The following is a 17,596-nucleotide window of genomic DNA, read 5'->3' on the forward strand; positions in this document are numbered from 1 at the left end:
ACTTTTACACAGGTATTTGGCCCCTTGAAGAAGGCAGGCAGATGCCGAAACGTAGTCCGTGTCGGGCTGATACTACTTGAGCCTTTACGATTGATTTTTCAGGCATTCCTCCGGTGATTTCAAAGCTAAGTGATTTTCAAGTTTTCTATAATTCATGTCATGCACAAGAAGTAAATACAATGAATAATGAAACAAACAAATATAGCATGACATATCATTTTGGAAAATCACATTGACTTTTATGACACTGAGCATACAAAATATCATACAAAAAAGACCTATGATTATACCATTGGTATACGTAACCTTTGCTAACTAGCATGGACAAGTGTGCCTTTTTATGAGGTCTTTTTGAATGAGACACAAAATTTCGTAATACACGGTGCATATTATTGTTGATTCTCTGGGATTCTAGCTTATTCACGTGCTGATTGAGAAATCTATTCAAGTCATCTGGATCAAGGTGTAACGATGCTGACTGCTAGGTGGTCCCCTGCTAACAGGGGCCTCATTGGACCATGCGCAGGCCCTCTCTAGCCTCTTCCCTGAAGGCTGCATGATGCAGCAAGGCCAGTCATATAAAAGCCCGGGGCCTCATCATCAAGTCGCCCTGGGTCTTTGCTCTGGCCACTCTTGCTCTTACCTTGCCTTGCCTAGGTTCTTGTTTTGCCAGGCTGGGCTCACTTATTTGCTCTAGGAGCCCTATGCAGCACTCAGAGCACTGCCAGCAGAACCTATCTCCTCCTTCCAAGAGTCCCTTCTGTTGTCAGCATTCTGAAGATGACGAGTAAAGAATTTTTTTTGACATACTGGATACTGAGAGGGAGTTAGGACCCTTTAGTTGGTATGCCTTTGAGTTTTTGGGATGCTCAAGTAATTTGAGTCACACTGTCAGCTCATGGAGGAAGGGACTCACGCCACAACTGTGGTTACTCCTAAGATGTTAGTGAGTCTGGACTTTAAGCTGGCATTGCTTCACCCAGAAAATATACTGACATGGAATAATGTGTTTTACTGCTGTTATCACTGTTTACAAAGCATGAGAGGTATATACATTTACTGTGAGGTTTCCTATGGATTGGACCTGTAAATAATCTTTGTGTTGGAACCACAACTAATGGAGTTATCTGGACTTATTACCACTGCTGCAAGTAAGAAGCTATGGTCAGGTGGAGTAGGACATTTTCTGCTGGGTAGTACTACTGATAACATAAAGAGACAGGGTTCAGCCCTCTCCTTCAGTCAGCCTACAGGTCACAGCAGTAGAAGGGTTCATAATGGAGCAGAGCAATTGTTTTCTTTTTTGTTGTATGCTCCCCAGTTTCACCCCCTTGCCTCATGTTCCCACAGTCCCTATATCAAGCCCAACAAGTCTTCTCTAGACAGTCTTATAGGTCAGTGGCTTGTTTGAGCTTGTATGAGAAAGTTGTTTATAATAGTTTAAAAAGCTCTTTGAAATTCAAATGCAGTCTACTGCTACTTATTTATTTACATCTTTTTCTCCCTCCCCGTATCCATGCTCCCCATCTTCTATTATTTTTATATAGATTGCTTCTAGTACAAAGATTTAATTTTTGGCAGATTCACCCTCTCAGTGGTAAGCACTTGGCTTCAGGTTCTAAGCAACAACTGAACTAGTCCTGGTGTTTCAAGGACTGTTTCAAAGCAGGCTGTGCAAAAGTCAGACAGTGGAGTTGACAGGTCAGGGCTCACCAGGCTGTTGAGGATCTGGTGTTGCAAGTGAAAAATGAAATGTGGAGCTACCAGTTCCTGCCTGCAGGGAGTTTAGCCCATTCCTGGTTTTTGAACTTACATCTCAATGCATTCTGGTATTTGTAATCTTTGCTTCTTCTATTATTTGAAATAAGTGCTGCAGGTGCCAGAATGCATCAAGATAGGGTCTGCCAAAACCAGCTGTGGCCTGAAATCCCCCTCCAGGAATTGGGTGACTTGGCAACTATGAACATTCTCTTTCTGTACATACATTCTGCAACTGTTAGAAACAGAATAAATACAATAAAAATTCAATAAAAATAAAAACTAAAAACAAAATAACTATAATCTACTCATTAAAAATAAAATATAGTTAAGAAAATAGAAATAAGAATCCCTCTGTCAATCTTTAGTTTCTCAATTGGCATTTGTTCCATATGCTTGCTGAAAGCACCATGTTTTTAGGTCTTTCTTGAATTTCTTCAAGTTATCCTGTACTCTAAGTTCCAGTGGTAGGCTGTTCCAGAGTTTTGGCCCTGCAATCGAAATAGCCCTGTCTCTGCCGTGCACAGGTTATAAAATCTGGGGTCAGCGCGAGCAAAGGGATGCACATGTGTGCACCTTGCACGCGCCGAGCCCTAGGGGAGGATGATGGCTTTCCCCGTTCCCTCCAAGGCCGCTCCGAAATCGCGTAGCCTTTGAAAATCTGCCCCTCAATGTTTTATGTTTGATTCTGTACTCAGTTGGTAGCCAGTGTAAAAACTTTAGAACTGGCGTAATGTGGTTTTTTTTTAGCCATGATTCTGTAATGGCTATAAAATCTAGAGAAGAATCTCTTAACATATCATCGATTATTGCTGTTTTTTTTGCAATTGATTGGATATTTATCAAGATAAAAGACAACATTAAACAATTACTCATCATATTCAGACTTTTAGTATTTATATTAATTAAATTTGGGTTCTTTTCCGTTTTCATTTTCGTTTTTTTTTCTGCTCGCTTAAAGCTATAATTTGGTCCAGGCTTTCGTTGGTTAATCAAGACTGGGATCTTTTTTATTTGATGAACTTGATCTGTTGCAGAGATGGTATTCATATGTTAGTAAGTACTTATATATATGATAAAGGGAAAAGTTTCTGCAATCCTCCTTTCCTTGACTAAATCATGACAATCTCAGGGTGACTGGAATCTAAACTTTGCAGGTATGGAGAGCAGGCAATTCTTTTAGCCTTGGTTTTATTATTGCGTTATTTGATATGTCTTCCATTTTGAAATATTTTATTGATGCTTGGAAAATTAAAAAAGAAACAATGTTATATGTTTTTAATCATTGGATGCTCTATTCATGAACTGCTTTGCTGTTTCTGTTTTTCCAATATTGCAATGCATACGGAGTCTGTCTTGTTACGATTTCCAATTCAGTTTTTGTCTACATACTTTTAGTTATACTTTGTCTCTTTATTCTATACTGAGGGTCTGTCTGTGTTTTACATGTGTGACTGAGGTAAGGTATTCTGCTAGCATGTAGTTTCTATGTAGGGATTTATAACAGCTTGGCTTGTCCTAATATCAGGTGTATTGGTGTTCTAATATCAGGTGTATTGGTGTTGTTCTAATATCAGGTGTATTGGTGTTTGAGTGCTGGCAGTTAATGCAGTTTTCATATGAGAGGTTTACTATATTGTAATTCAGTTTACTCAAAGCTTTCTGAGGGCTGATATATTTTACAATGGTCCTAATACCTTATGGCTGCAGGTGTCTTTTTTGCAGAGTTTTCTGGTTGGTACCACAACAATGCATATAAATAATATACATGTTGTATGTGATATTTTTATCTTAGAACACTGAATGTTCTTTTTTATATAAAATCTGTTACTATAAATGCATAATTTGTAATTTTTTGTGGGTTGATGGGGCCAGGACTGTATGCAAATCTAGAAGTTTTGCCTATGAAAGCTAATACCCTTGCACCAGTCCTGGCTGCACTGGCTCCACAAGAGAAAGCAGAATTTCATCTGGAATTGTGCCACTTTAGGGTAGTGACTCTCCCCAGCATCAGCCAGGGTTTAATTTTCTCTTTTTATAAGCTCAGGGAACAGTATGGATCACTTCTGGTCCCCCCCCCCCCCCTCCCCTGGAGTAGATAGGCAGAGCCGAGCCTGGAGAACCATAAAAGAGGCAGACTGTGTAGCTGCAGTCAAAGTGCAATGCAGTAGAGTGATGAGAGGGTTGCAGAGAAATGAGGCAAGCTAAAGGTACAGGAAGGATGACATTAAGCCAGGAGGAAGTGCCTGATTCTGCAGTGTTGGGGAGGCTTCTTTCTGAGGTGACTTTACTGAGTTTTGAGAGAAGCAGCTGACTGTGGGACCAGCGAGTCTCCTAGAGATTGGAATTCAGAAAGGGAAGGGACTGCTCTAGAATGTGGTAAGCAAGAATTTGACACCATGATGCAGCAGTGCTGGACCGGAGGCACTCGCCATGTGAGCACATAGGGGCCGATGCAATAAAGGTGTGTAGAAGGCGGGCGCTGAACAGTCACGAAAACCGACACCGATAATCCCGGCAAGTGTCCCACACAGACGGCCGGACGGGTGGGGGTGTGCGCTGAGAGAATAAGAAAGGTGGGGGAGGAAGCAGAGACGGTGCCAGGGAGACCCGTGGTGGTGGAAGTGGAGTTCCCGGACTGTGGTGGGTGGTCCCCGGGAGAAAAGGCGGCAAGACACCTCCTTAGCAGGGGCCTGGGAGAGGGGAGCAAGGCAGCCACTGCTGCTTCTGTGTCATTCTTAGCCCCGGACAGCAGGAAATTGCCGTTTGAAAGCAGAAACTGTCAAGAGAAGACAGGGAGGGCAGGTACTGCTGCTCTGGAAGGAGCGAGGTAGGAGAAAGTGATGTACGACAGTCACGAAAACTGATGCCGTGAAACTCGGCGTCTGTTTTGTGATGGGCCCGATTGTCAAAATTTTTTTTCTTTTATTTCTTTTCTTTTTCTTATTTTTTCGATGCGCACATCTATTAATGCCTACTCCTGGCAGGCGCTAATAGATGACAATTAAAAGTGCACCGGGGAAGCACATTTTTCTTTTTGCATCGGGAGTGAATGCCTAATAGCCTCATTCACGTGCATTTGCATGTGAAGAGCGCTATTACATTCACTCCGCGTTAGACGCGCATTGAATAGGCGCCAGTCCCCTTATTGCATTAGGGGATTGATTAGCGCCTATTCTACCCGTGTCTAACTGCACGTTAAGAGTGCGCTCGGTTCAGCGCACCATATTGCATCGGCCCCATAAGCAGCACAACAGTAGCAAGTCAGAGAGAGTATTTATGTGCCTGTGTCAAAGAGAGTGAGAGAGACGCATACCCATACTCAGTGTGCCTGTGAGAGAGTATGTGTATGTGTGTATGTGTGTGTGTCTTTCTTTCTGACACAGACACACACACTCAGTGTGTGGGCGTTTTTCTGTGTCTGAGACTGATATGCGTCTTTGTATGTGTCAGTATGTATGTGCAAATAAAGTTTCTGCAATCTAAAAATCTTTTTTTAACTGAGCATGTGTGTGTTTGACATTTGCTAGCAGTGTCATTAACTGCAAGTGGTTCAAGAGCCAGAACAGAAATCCAGGATATATCTCCATAAGAGATATAAGCAGATGTTTAGGGGGCCCAACCAATTTGAATGGTCTAGAATGTGCTCAACTTTTTAGTTATTTAGGAAAATGAAGTTTTTTGTGGAGATATCTTGGCTCAATTCAACCGGATTCCAGGGTCGATTTGGCGTGCTTTATGGGAGCTGTTGACACATGTGCTGTAGGGAAGGTGCATCAGCAGGCCCGGCGCCACCGGATGTGTAAACCGTGCTATTGCATGGGGTGGCATACCCAGTGGGGCAGCTTCGGGAGCAGGGAGAGGCCTGTGTTGCCACCGTTGGACCCGATCCCACCAGTGGCGGAAGATTTTCACTTTTTCTGCTGCCGGTGGATCAGGTCCATCTGCGGCAGAAAAAGCAGAAAGCAGTTTTGTACCGAGGGGGGGGGGGGAGGAGCAGGGGGTGTGTTTCTTTGATAGTGTGTGGCGGCTGCGTACAGCAGGAAGATCGGCAGGGCTGTGGTGCAGCTCATCTCACCATGGCCCGAAGAAAAATTCATGTCTAGGTGCCCCTCCTCCTTCCTGCCTGTGCGGCCCCAGAAGAAAAACGAGAGAGGCTCCGAGGTTGCAGGCAAAAGAAAGAGAGGGGAGTCTGCCTTCAGTGTGTGCATGTGTATGAATGGTTGTGTGTGTGTGTGTGTGAGAATGGGTGCTGCAGATGGATTCCAACGTGCCCGCAGCTGAAATGAAGATGAGGGCCTGACGTTGCTGGTAGATCCCAACCAAAGAAAGAAAAGCTGGAGATGCCTGCAGGTTTGTCTGAGAGAATGTGAATGTGTGTGTGTGAATATATAAGAAAGAGAGGAGAAAGTTTGTGCATCCCTCTTCCACTAATCCATGACAATCTTGGGATGACTGGAAATCAAAGTTCCCAGATATGGAGCGCATGAATTCTTAAAATCCTTTTTACTTTTATTTTTCATGGGGTTATTTGTTGTGTTGGCTGTCTTGAAATATTTTATTGGTGTTTGGGACATTTAAAAAAACTTATATATGAGTTTTTAATTATTTGATCTTTTATTCATCAGCTTTGTTTGAAAAATTATTAGTATGGACAGATACATTTTTTTTGATCCAAATATATATCAAGACTATTGAGCAATGGCTCACTCATAGCAGGTTGAAATTAAATGTAAAAAAACTCCAAATTCTATTTTTAAGTGTTATCGAAAATCTGGATTATAGCTCCCCCATCTCATATCACAATAGGAAATGATAGGATTCCAATGAATAAAGTAGCTCATAATCTAGGAGTACAATTAGATACAAATTTATCTTTATCAAAACACATTTTTCATACTGTGAAAAACTCATTCTACAAACTACACATTCTGAAACATCTGAAACCGTTATTATTCTCATCAGCCTTTCAAACTGTTCTTCAATCTTTAATTTTTTCTAGTTTGGATTATTGCAGTGGTTTATACCTAGGTCTTCCGGATTCCACAATTAAGCCATTACAAATGGTCCAAAATGCAGCAGCTCAACTGTTAACCGGTATGCCAATAAAAAATTATATTACTCCTATTCTATATAAATTACATTGGCTTCCACTTAAATAAAGAATCAAATACAAAATACTGTCGTTATTACACACTCTCATCAATACCTAAGACTCTATATGGCTATGTACTTCCCTACGACTTTACAGACCATCCAGAAATTTAAGATCCTTAAATAAGAACTTGCTTGAGGTACCTACAGTTCGGATGGCTAGATTAAACATTACAAGAGAAAGAGCGTTCTCTCTGGCGGGCCCCATAATGTGGAATTCTCTCACAAATGACCTGAGACAAATCTCCAGCAGTAAAGATTTTTAAAAGGCTTTAAAAACGTATCTTTTCAAAGAAGCTTTTGCAGCCGTGACTCAAACCAATAATAATCAGGCAAATTAGCGGGAGCTGTATTATTGTTCGCTAGGTGTTTTTTTTTTTTGATTCTTCATTTTTCCTACTTTAATTGGTTATTAAAGTAAATTTTATTTTGTTAGGGAGTTTTTAATTTTTAATTTATAAAGGTACTAGTTGTCAGATTAGTAAGGTTTGACTATAATATTGTATTTTTCTCCTAACTTTCTATCTTTTATTTATCTTATTTTATTTTTCCTTATTTATATTTCATTTTAAATATTCCGGTTCCGATCTATTTTATTCCTTGATTGATTATTATAGTTTTTGCTATTTTATAATTTTTACTCTACTCTTAAATTTTGAACTGTAAACCGTTCTGATCAATTATATATTGCTAATAACGGTATAGAAATATTTTTAAATAAATAAATAACTAAATATTTTATTTCTTGATTTTATTGTTTGATATTTGAAGAATGGTGATGGTTCTGTTTTTTTTAATGTTGCACTGCACAGAAAGTCTAGCTTCTTGCAGTTTCCAGTTCAGTTTTTGTCTGCACATTTGTATTTATGGTTACTTTATGGTTGCTCTATTCAGTATTTGGTAAGGGTCTGTTTATGTTCTGCATGTGTGACTGAGGTGAGGCATTTTTCTAATTGGAAGTGTATTAGTATATTTGGGCTTTCAGAGAGTCAAGCCCACACCCAACATACATCACAATAGGCCTAATACCATATGGGTTCCATATGGGTTTTGCAAGGATTTCTAGTTGGCATCACAGCAGTGATGTAAATATAATGTAAGTGATATTTTTACCTCAGAATTGTTAGGATTTGTGGGTAGTGGGCCCTTGGTCCAAGGTGACAGATGGTATTGACTCAGTAGGGAGGAGCTCCACTGATTCTCACCGTCAGAAGGTGAGGTCTCTGGTCAGAGGAAGCACGGCAGAGCAGGGTATCACAGTACCCCGGCAGAGATGCAAGTGCGAGAGAGAGGGTAGAACTCACCATGGGGTGCTGAGGGGCAGAGCCACAAAGTGCGTCAGTGAAGGCCAAGAGAGAGGTAACCCGAGGAGCGGGGTCACTAGCACAGTTACAGGAACAGCCCCAGTATAACCTGTAGAAGTGAACAACAGTCTCTGGAATAGGCATGGCACTGCCCGAGGAGTGGGGTGTGCAAGAGATAGGTACCTGCAAGTGTGAGTTTCGCTCCGTGCAGGAACACCAGGAAGAGTGCACAGTTCGTAGCAGCACAGCGTGGCCTGAGGGTCAAGTTAAGGCAGAAGTGAAAGCGTGGGTAGTGGTCCACAGAGCGGGGTATGTCCATGCTGAAACTCCTGTAGAATTCACTGTCCGTAAGGTGCACAACATTGCCCAAGGAGCGGGAAGTAAGGCTGGTATCTGGAGAGATGGTAATGGCCCGCGGAGCGGGGTACACCCATGCAGGAGCACCGATAAGGACAGATTTGGTAGTGTAGTCAGAAGGCAGCTTCAGAGGCGCAGGACTGCCCCGAGAAGCGATTCAGTCAGAGAAGCGGGAGGGCCCTCGAGGAGCGGGTAGACAAGAGAGTCTTATGCCAGCAGTGTCGGATCAGGAAGCATCAACAAAGCACCTGACAGGATCTGGTGAGGAAGGAACTCATTGCCAAGTTGCCGGGGCCTAGGCCAGATGGAGCTTAGGAGTTCCACATCAATGATGTCATCAAGGGAAGATGTCCCTGAGGTTCCCGCCCAGGTTTCCATAAGGCAGGCCCAATGGTGCGCGCAAGGAGGGTCAGCGGGAACATGGCGATTGGCAGCATCCTCGCAGCTATGGAATGTCCAGGAACGCTGAGAGTGGCTCGCCACAGCTGCGAGTTCACCTGGGGAGCAGAGGGCGGTGAAATAGGAAGTAGGTGAGCATGGTCGTGGTTGTCTCCAACCGCGAGTCATAACAAGAATACTGTATTTCAATATTTTTCATGTAAAATACAAATGCATAACACTTAACTGTGTGTGTGGAATGCAGCGGGGAGGGATGTGCAAGGCTATAAGGTTTGCCTGGGGCACCTAATACCCTTGCACCAGCCATGGGTAGGTTGGGGGAAGGCTGGTGTCATGTTTTAAAGTTTGTATCACTGAAGGGAACTGGGTGTTTTTTTGGTGGGCCCTGGACAGAGAATGAATGAACAGTGGTGGTGGGGGGGGAAAGGCAACACAGTAATTGTTTGCACAGGGCAGCAAAAAAGCTAGCACCGGCCCTGTGCATGAGGGCACAAGTTACCCCGTGGGCCAGTTTTGGGAAAAAAAAAAACCCTGGGCTGATATTTACCTGCAATCTGCTCCTGGATCCTAAATTTGACTAAAAATAGGTGCCTAACTTAGGCCTGGATTTTCTAAGTTCGCAGAAAATCCGGCGGTAATGGGGGGCGGGGGCGGCGAAATGGGGCGCGGGCCTGCGAAAGTCTGCAGCGATCGCACCACCGCGGTGCTATCGCGCCGGCTTTCGCAAACCAATAGCGCCACCATGAAATGTGGTGCTATTGGCCGCGTTACTGACGGCAATAAGGCTCCTTACCTTTTCGCCGTCAGCGATGTCTATTTAGGAACTCAGCTTTTCTTGAATATCAGCCCCAAAGTTTTCAGCTGAAAATTCATATATTTTAGTTCACTAAAACTTAGGTTCCTAAAATTTAGGCCTGCTATTCATTTACCTAGATTTAGGATCCTAATTTAGGTGTCTAGTTCTGAAAATCAATGCTAAGCTCCTAATTTTGTCCTCTACCCTAACTCCATCCTGTAGCCACCATTTTTTAGGTTCCTAAATTTAGGATCTCAGTGAAACCTGGAGCCTAAATTTAGGTACTCAACCCTATTAAATTTTCAAAAGGGCCAATTTAGGAGCATGAATCTAAACATGAGGAACCTAAACCATTTGAAAGGTAGCCCCTTGGTGTACAGTTTTCCATTTTCTTAAAATTAATAGTATAGCTTAAGAAAAATACTACACTAGTTCTGAATATAATTAAAAGGTAATATATGTTTTGGCAAGGATAGTGGAACAATTGTCAGGTCACTCCTTTATTTCTACTGCTGCCACCACTAGGGGCCTGAGTTCTGTTTTTCTCGTCCTTTCTCCCTCATTCTCTCCATATTTCTCTTATGAGTTTCCATTTCTCCTCCTAATCATTGGCATCTCATCTCATTCCTCCATAGCTTTTCCCATATTTCAGCTCTCTTACCTACGCCTCCAGTCCATTTTCTTTTCTTCTACCTGTCCAATCCTTTTCTTTGTCTCCCATCCCCTCAGCCTCCTCCACCATCTTCACACCATCCCTTATTCCCATGCTCTTTCCATTTTTATCCCTTGCCGCTACCAACTTTCCATTTCTTTCTTCCCCTCAAGTACCTCCTGCCTCCTTCACTAGTGTAACCTTCTGTTCAGGGACATCCCAGAATGCAGGGGCACATTGCTGTCCTTGGGGCTGCTATTTTTTCCAACTGTTTCCTTTATCACACCAACACAGTCCAATTGCCATGGGGTGACTGGATTCGTTGCAGCGAGTAGGAGGATAAACCTCAGGGCCCCTAGGCTCAGGGGAATGGGTATACACACACACACACAGAGTCTCTCAATTCCTTTAGGTTCTCTTTCTCCATAGTACTCATGCTTAGGATGTCCCTGCTTTAGGGCACCTCTGACTCTGAACGAGGATGCTGGACACTCTATTAGGATGTTCAACAAAAATTTACTACAGCCAAAAATATTTAAAGTTCAATTCACAACCCCCCAAAAAATTCTCCCAATTTATCTTCACAGAAAACTAAACAGTCCAAAGGTACCTCTTTCCTCAGATTTATTGTTAAGACAGTGATCTTTAGGATGGCAAGCACTCCAGAGTGATAGAGAGTGGGCTCCTTGTGGGGCTGGGATCTCCTATCTCTTTCTCTGATGGTAAAAGCTGGACTTCTGGTGGTAGAAAGTCTCAAAAAGTGCTCTCAATCCAAAATCTCGCCTCTTTCTCTGTGGCATGGAGCTGGTAGAAAAAAATTCCTCCCAAAGCAAACAGGAGCAAAACTTTCTAGAAAAACACTGCCTTCTTCTTCTCTGTCGGGTCACTGCTGTCCCTCCTTAGCTGAGTGAAAGGAAATCACAGCAACTTATCCTGACCTCCCAAGGCAGGGGTGACCATCCTTCTTGGGCAGGGAGTGGGTTCCCAAAAACAAAACTCTCAGTAAAAACACACAGCTCTTCTCAAAAACCTCTCTTCCTCTTCTTTAAGACAATCCCTTCCAGATTGTGGAGTTCTGTCCAGGGCAGAGTCTCTTCCCCTTGTTCCAGGCTGGGAACCCAGTATGGGAAATCTCTCTTGCACCTCTTCACTCTAACAAAATGCCATGTCCCCTGTATCAGGCTGTGGGGCCCACTTGATGAGGAGAACTCCAAATTGCAACTCAATGCCAATTCAAAAGTAACAGAAAACCACACTGCTGCTCTTGCACATCCTGCTCTTATAGTGCATAACTGACCAATCCAGACAAGCCTCTGTGGAGGTGCCTGCAGGAATTGTCTGCAAACTGCAAAACACCTAGCCTGGGGACCCAGCCAGGGACCAACTGGATAGTGGAGACATGAGAGGGGGGGGGGGGGTGTCTCTGCAATAACATTTTCCTTCTTCCTCTAAGGATGGCTTTGCCTCTTTACTAATTATTTCCTTACTTTTTGGTTTGGGGGAGTTTTACATTATTGGTCCCTGCTCAGATGGTGGCCATTCCCCTCTCTTGGGATGGGTCTTGCTTCTCCGTAAATAGTGGATTGAGCATACTCACAGTCAGTTCTGTTCTGTTCTCTGTTTTGTTAGAGGTTGCAGTTTTAAGAGTAGGAGGTTTTGGATTTTGTCCTAGCGGGCTTCATAGTTTACTCACAAGGGTCCAGTCAAGGACAGTGTTTGAAGGAACCTTCACAGACCCACATTGTTGCCTTAGAAGAAGCAGAAGATTTCTTTTTTTTTTTTTTGATTGATAGAGAGTAGAGTGTATTTTTGGATTTTCGATCAGTGCCTTCCAATAGGGCTACTAAAGAACTGTAGTGCAGTTATTTGGTTCTCTCTCAGTTAATAGTGAGACTAAGCAGCATGGATTTATGTGTGAAGTTGAACACCCAGAGTTTTGAGAAGTGAGTTTTTTGTGGGTTTTTCTTCACAGATAGTTTATGCCAGTTGAGGAGGAGAATGATCCTAGCCTCTGTGGGGAAGGATTTTGTGAACACTGCTTCAGAGTCAAAGAGGAGAGTAGGGGGGAGAAAAAAGATGGACAAAGAAACCACAGCACTGGGGATTGTAATTCTTTTAATGCTATTGATTTTTTTCTATTTTGGATTGGATTTTGCTTTTTTTTTTTACCTTTAAAATAAATCCCCTTTCTTGTTCAACTCCATCCCATGTCTGTGGTGCAAGTTTCCCCATTTGGTTCCTGGCTACTGAAGATAGCTATCAGTGAGTACTGAGTTGAGAGTGACTGTATATAGAGCCCACCACACTATCTAGGATCCTGAAGGCTTAGACCTCTTCCCTACCGGTGAACCCGGGCACCAAGGGCTGAAGTCTGGTGCATTTGAGCAAGTCAGAGATCCAGGAAAGAAACTGTGGTCCTGGAGTTTTGCTGTAGCCTCTCAATTAGGTGGCCCAAAGCCAAGAGGTGGGGAGGAGGAATAGCCGAGTGGTTAGAGCAGTGGGCTACAAATCAGGAGACCAGGGTGCAAGTCCTGCTGTTGCTCCTTGTGACCTTGGGCAAGTCACTTTACCCTCCATTGCCTCAGGTACAAAACTTAGATTGTAAGCCCTCTGGTGATAGGGAAATACCTACAGTACCTGAATATTAACTGATGTGATATCTCAGATTGAATGTCAGTATATATATAAAAAAATAAATAAATACACTCCTCTTGCCCCTTCCATAGCATCCATTCCCTTGCTGCCCCCCATGCCTCTTTCAGGTAACCTGACTGAGTGGCAAGAGCCCATCCCATGGCTGCCAACCATTGCATACAGTCTATATTAGCACCAGGGACATTTTCAAAATTTATGGGCTGTGGTATCGTAAACTTAGGCCCTGAAGGAGTATCTCAGGGGTTAACTATAACTCTCCTCTTTCTCCGGCATTCACTGGAGACAGCAAATTGTGCAAGCTCCATCCTGTCACTATTCTGAGACAGGAAACCTGTCTCATAAACAACCTGCTCCAGACAGGCTTGCCCCAGGAATAGATCTCACTGTGTCAAACCGAAACTGCTCGGTGCCTACTTCCTCACACATAGTCAGCTAGTTTAACACATCTTAAAACTGTCTCAATGCCCAGCTTATGAACTTTCCCTCTCCTGGCTTGCTAGCTTACGCGTAGTCAGCACAAAGACCAGGAAGGACATTTATGGGATGTCGCTTAAACATCCAATGTATGATGTATGTATTTGCAAAGACCAATGATGTTATGACAAATCTGCATGCCATGCTTTATGATGGAAATTGTGAACAATAAAAGGGAGCTCCGGGGAAGGAGGAGAGAGGTGACCTTCCCGGGGACACGCTTCACCACGAATCCTGCCTGATGTGTCTTTATCACTGCTACAATGGGCCAGCAGGTTTTGGTTGCTAATCTCATGCATCATGTGATCAGTGTAGTGTTTTACTGTGCTTTAGAAATCAGGACCAAGGCTTGAGCCTAAACTAAACACAAGTATTAATTATAACCCAACCATCCTTTTGGTTATCATTAAGCCCTGGGGAATACTAGCTAGAGTAGGTTAGTGGGTGGGGGAAGGACCCATTCAAATTCAGTCCCTCCCTTTCAGGGGCCTGGGAATGGCTAGCCCCGCTGAGAGGCTTTATAACAGCTCTCTCCTGAGAATCTGGAGGTAGTCTAGTAGATTTTTTGGAGGGTTAGGAGGTGGTAGGTGCTTACCTTTTGTTGTATTTTCAAGCCCAGTCGGAGGGAACAGCCTGGGAATCCTGACCAGGGTCGGGTAGGTGGTCCTGCAGTCTACTCCCTAGTTTAGATACCCCTTTCGGTTGTTTTCAGGATTTTGACCTTTTCTTGGTAGGATCTTTGCTGGACACCTGGTCCTTTCTTGGATTCAAGGAATGGGGAACCCTGTGTTTGGGACGTCCAGGGATAGGGAAGACCTACCCATCCGAGGTGGTGACCTGCTGCAAGGGATAACTCTGGTGTTATCATTGGTTAAGAGAAAAGAGTATTAAGTTAGACATCCAGGAGGAAGATTGTTGGCTGCCTCTACCTGCAGTGGAGCAGGATAAGAAAACCTGCATCTAGAGATCCCTCCCATCAGTATCCTGAGGACAGTCAGAAACTGAATTAAATCTAAGGAAGTGGAAGAAACTACTAATCATGAGTAAGAGAACTGTAAGGATTCTAGAGGGGAGAGAGAATGTTTACTTTCTGTAAAGATTCCTGCACAGATAGAGGGGAATACTGTAATCAAGAGAAGAGACACTGTGATGCTGGAAACATTTATTGTGCCATCTGAAACCATGTCATTCAGTAAATTTAAGTTTGGACACTAATCCAGTGCATCTAGTTTATTTATTTGGCATGTGGTACTCACAGAGAAGAAAAGTGACCCATCTCCCAGGATACATAGAAGGATGTCAGACACCCCTGCACAGGGCCCTGAAAGGAAACCTTTCCTCCTAACCAAGTTGTATGGCTAACTTGCTTCACCCCGATCTGCCTACTGCACGCCTATTTTTTATTCAGCCTCCTTTTAGGCCATATACAAGGGACTTATATGGCTAAGGGCAGCCCCTGAACGTGCAACGCATATTCAGCAGCAACTGCTTAGCTGCATAAGTCCCGCTTATCTGGCTAAATAGCACTGAACGCTGCTTTGAATATTAACCTCTCAGAATCTAATTTTCAAGCCTAACCACAGCAGAGCATTTATGCACTTAAGTGGATGCACAGAGGTTTATGCTAGTATTTTATAAAAGGTATGGCAGGAGCTGCATAGTTTATAAAATACTGCATAGTTCTGCTCCGAAAGTATGTGCTTATGTTTCAGTACACACACATATTTCCAATGAAAGCACATATTTTCTCTACCTGTTTTATAAACATATGCACGTATATTCTAGGTGCTTAAAAATATATAATTTATAGGCATAATGACCCCGATTTAAACATGGAGCAGGTATTTTATAAAGTATGTGGGTATACCTTTTTGAACATATTTGTGCAAATACTTGAAATCCCCAGTTTCGCTGATACCTCTGCAGGTTCACCCAGTCCCTCTCTCCAGTTCACCTAGATCTTCTAGCTGTGTGCCCTGAACGCCCATTAGTTCACCCAGACCTCTCACCCGAAAACTGCCGGCAACAGAAATGTCCAGTTTCACTTGTGCCAATCAATGAGAAGGTATAAAAGTGTACAAATAAGTTTGGTAATTTATGTGCACATATCTCATACAAAATAGCACCACCTATGCTTACTTCTGAACTACACACCAGAGCGCCCCTAGCCCGCCACTTTTTTGCCACCAGTGAAATGTGTGCACGAAATGGAAAATACATGCATACCCTCGATATTTATAAAATAGCACTTCTGCGTGTATGTGCTACTTATGTGCGGATGTGCTATTTTTATGCGCAAAACCCATTTGAAAATGTACTCCTTAGAGCAGAGCTTTACAAACTTTTCATGTTGGTGACACACTTTTTAGACAAACATAATTTCACGACACGGTAATTCAGTCTACTAGTAAACCAGAGGTTAAAGGTTAAACGAATGAAACATATTTCGACAATTTATGTATGTTTCCTTAAATATATACATAAATAAAATGTTTCACAACACAACCTATCTCATGAAAACCTTAAATTTATATTAAAAATATATATTCCAAGATTCATGTTATTGTTATAATTTATGAGAAACAATAATAAAACAAATTGTCTGTCCACCACATACTCATCTCTCTCCTCCCCCCAGCACATGTCTGGCCCCCACACACTCATATCTCTCCCCCTCAAGCACATGTCTGTCCCCCCAGCACGTTTGCCCCCCACTCACTCATCTCTCTCCCCCCAGCACATGTCTGGCCCCCACACTCATGTACCTCGTCTTTTTGATTGTTGCCAGTTAAGTGCTTCACTCCCTTCCATGATCACCAGACACTGCTGCTTGCAGTCAGTACTCCTCATGGCCAGGCCTCATCGGCAGCAGCAGCCAATGCAAGGATGGCTGGGCTCGTTCCACCCACCAAGCCCCCCAAAAAAACGCGATTGACAGCAAAAATCACCCAATAATAAGCAACCCATAAACTGAAAAAAAAAAAGTGAATCTCTAGGAAAAAAAAAGCCCAAACTCGCATCAGAGTTGACCGGGCTTGCGCGACACACCTGCACACTGCAGGCGACACACTAACGTGTCCCGACACACAGTTTGGAAAGCTCTGCCTTAGAGTGTTAAAACATAATGCAAGGGATGAATATGATAAACAAAAAGGTAAAACTTGTTTAATAAATAGTAATAGTTGTCATCACATAATTGGTGCTTAAATTGAAAGTGGAGTTAAAAAATGATGGGGTGAGGGGAGGAGACAGGTAGGGTGGAGATTTAGAATTCAAGTCTTTGACCCTTTAGGCTCAGTTCTCAGTATGGAGTAAAAAAACATTAACTGAAAGTGAATCAGAAAAAACAATGGACTGCATTGACCAAGTTGCAGCAGCCAATTTTGATCTGGGGAAAGATATGGCAAACCGTGCGCAGTGTAAAGTTTAGGAAAGCACTTGGACCAGGGAATTTATGTGTCAAAGTTTACATCAGGTTTCCCCAAGAATGTGGAGGAAGAGTGCAATTCATAGCCAAGCCTTTAAGTTCACTTGCAGTATTTTTGTCTTCCATTTCTCCAGGAGAGGATATGGTCAGCCTATGGAAGCGCACATATTATGTCAAGAAACAGACTTGCCAATAACAGCATATCTAAGCTGGTGGCAGTAAGCTCAACTCTACTGTTAAAGCATCAGGAAAAGAGCGGTTTTATCTTATTTATCTGACAGTGAAGAGTTCATGACTCTATGAATCAGCATTAGAGGACAGTGAGTAAACGAGTTCTCTTCCTAAAACTATTTTTAGAATAATTCCTCAGAAAATTAGTAAGAATTTCCAGATGTCCAGAGCATCAGACACTTGTTAACATAGTAAACCAACGATGAACGTTCTGTTTTGTTGTTTCCTGATGCCAGTTTGAAATATCCATAAAAAATGGAAGTTAATTTTATGTACAAAAATTAAAATTCATTGACAGACAACTTACATAATGTCATTTGTTTACCTCACAGAAACAGCTTTAATCAGAGCCCATGTCAAACATATGGCTCATTAAGATGTCCATATTC

At 42.8% G+C, this 17,596-nt stretch overlaps 1 long non-coding RNA gene across 1 annotated transcript in view; it reads left to right on the forward strand.

The window, feature by feature from the left end:
- Nucleotides 1-4,033: 4,033 nt before the first annotated feature.
- Nucleotides 4,034-17,596, forward strand: part of LOC115084530 — a 40,051-nt gene continuing 26,488 nt past the window's right edge. Inside the window, exons 1-2 of the long non-coding RNA XR_003854590.1 lie at nt 4,034-4,137; nt 17,111-17,296. This is a non-coding gene — a long non-coding RNA (uncharacterized LOC115084530). The remainder of the gene's footprint in view (nt 4,138-17,110; nt 17,297-17,596) is intronic.

Source organism: Rhinatrema bivittatum, chromosome 2 (assembly GCF_901001135.1).
Source record: "Rhinatrema bivittatum chromosome 2, aRhiBiv1.1, whole genome shotgun sequence".
Taxonomy (NCBI): Eukaryota; Metazoa; Chordata; class Amphibia; order Gymnophiona; family Rhinatrematidae; genus Rhinatrema; species Rhinatrema bivittatum.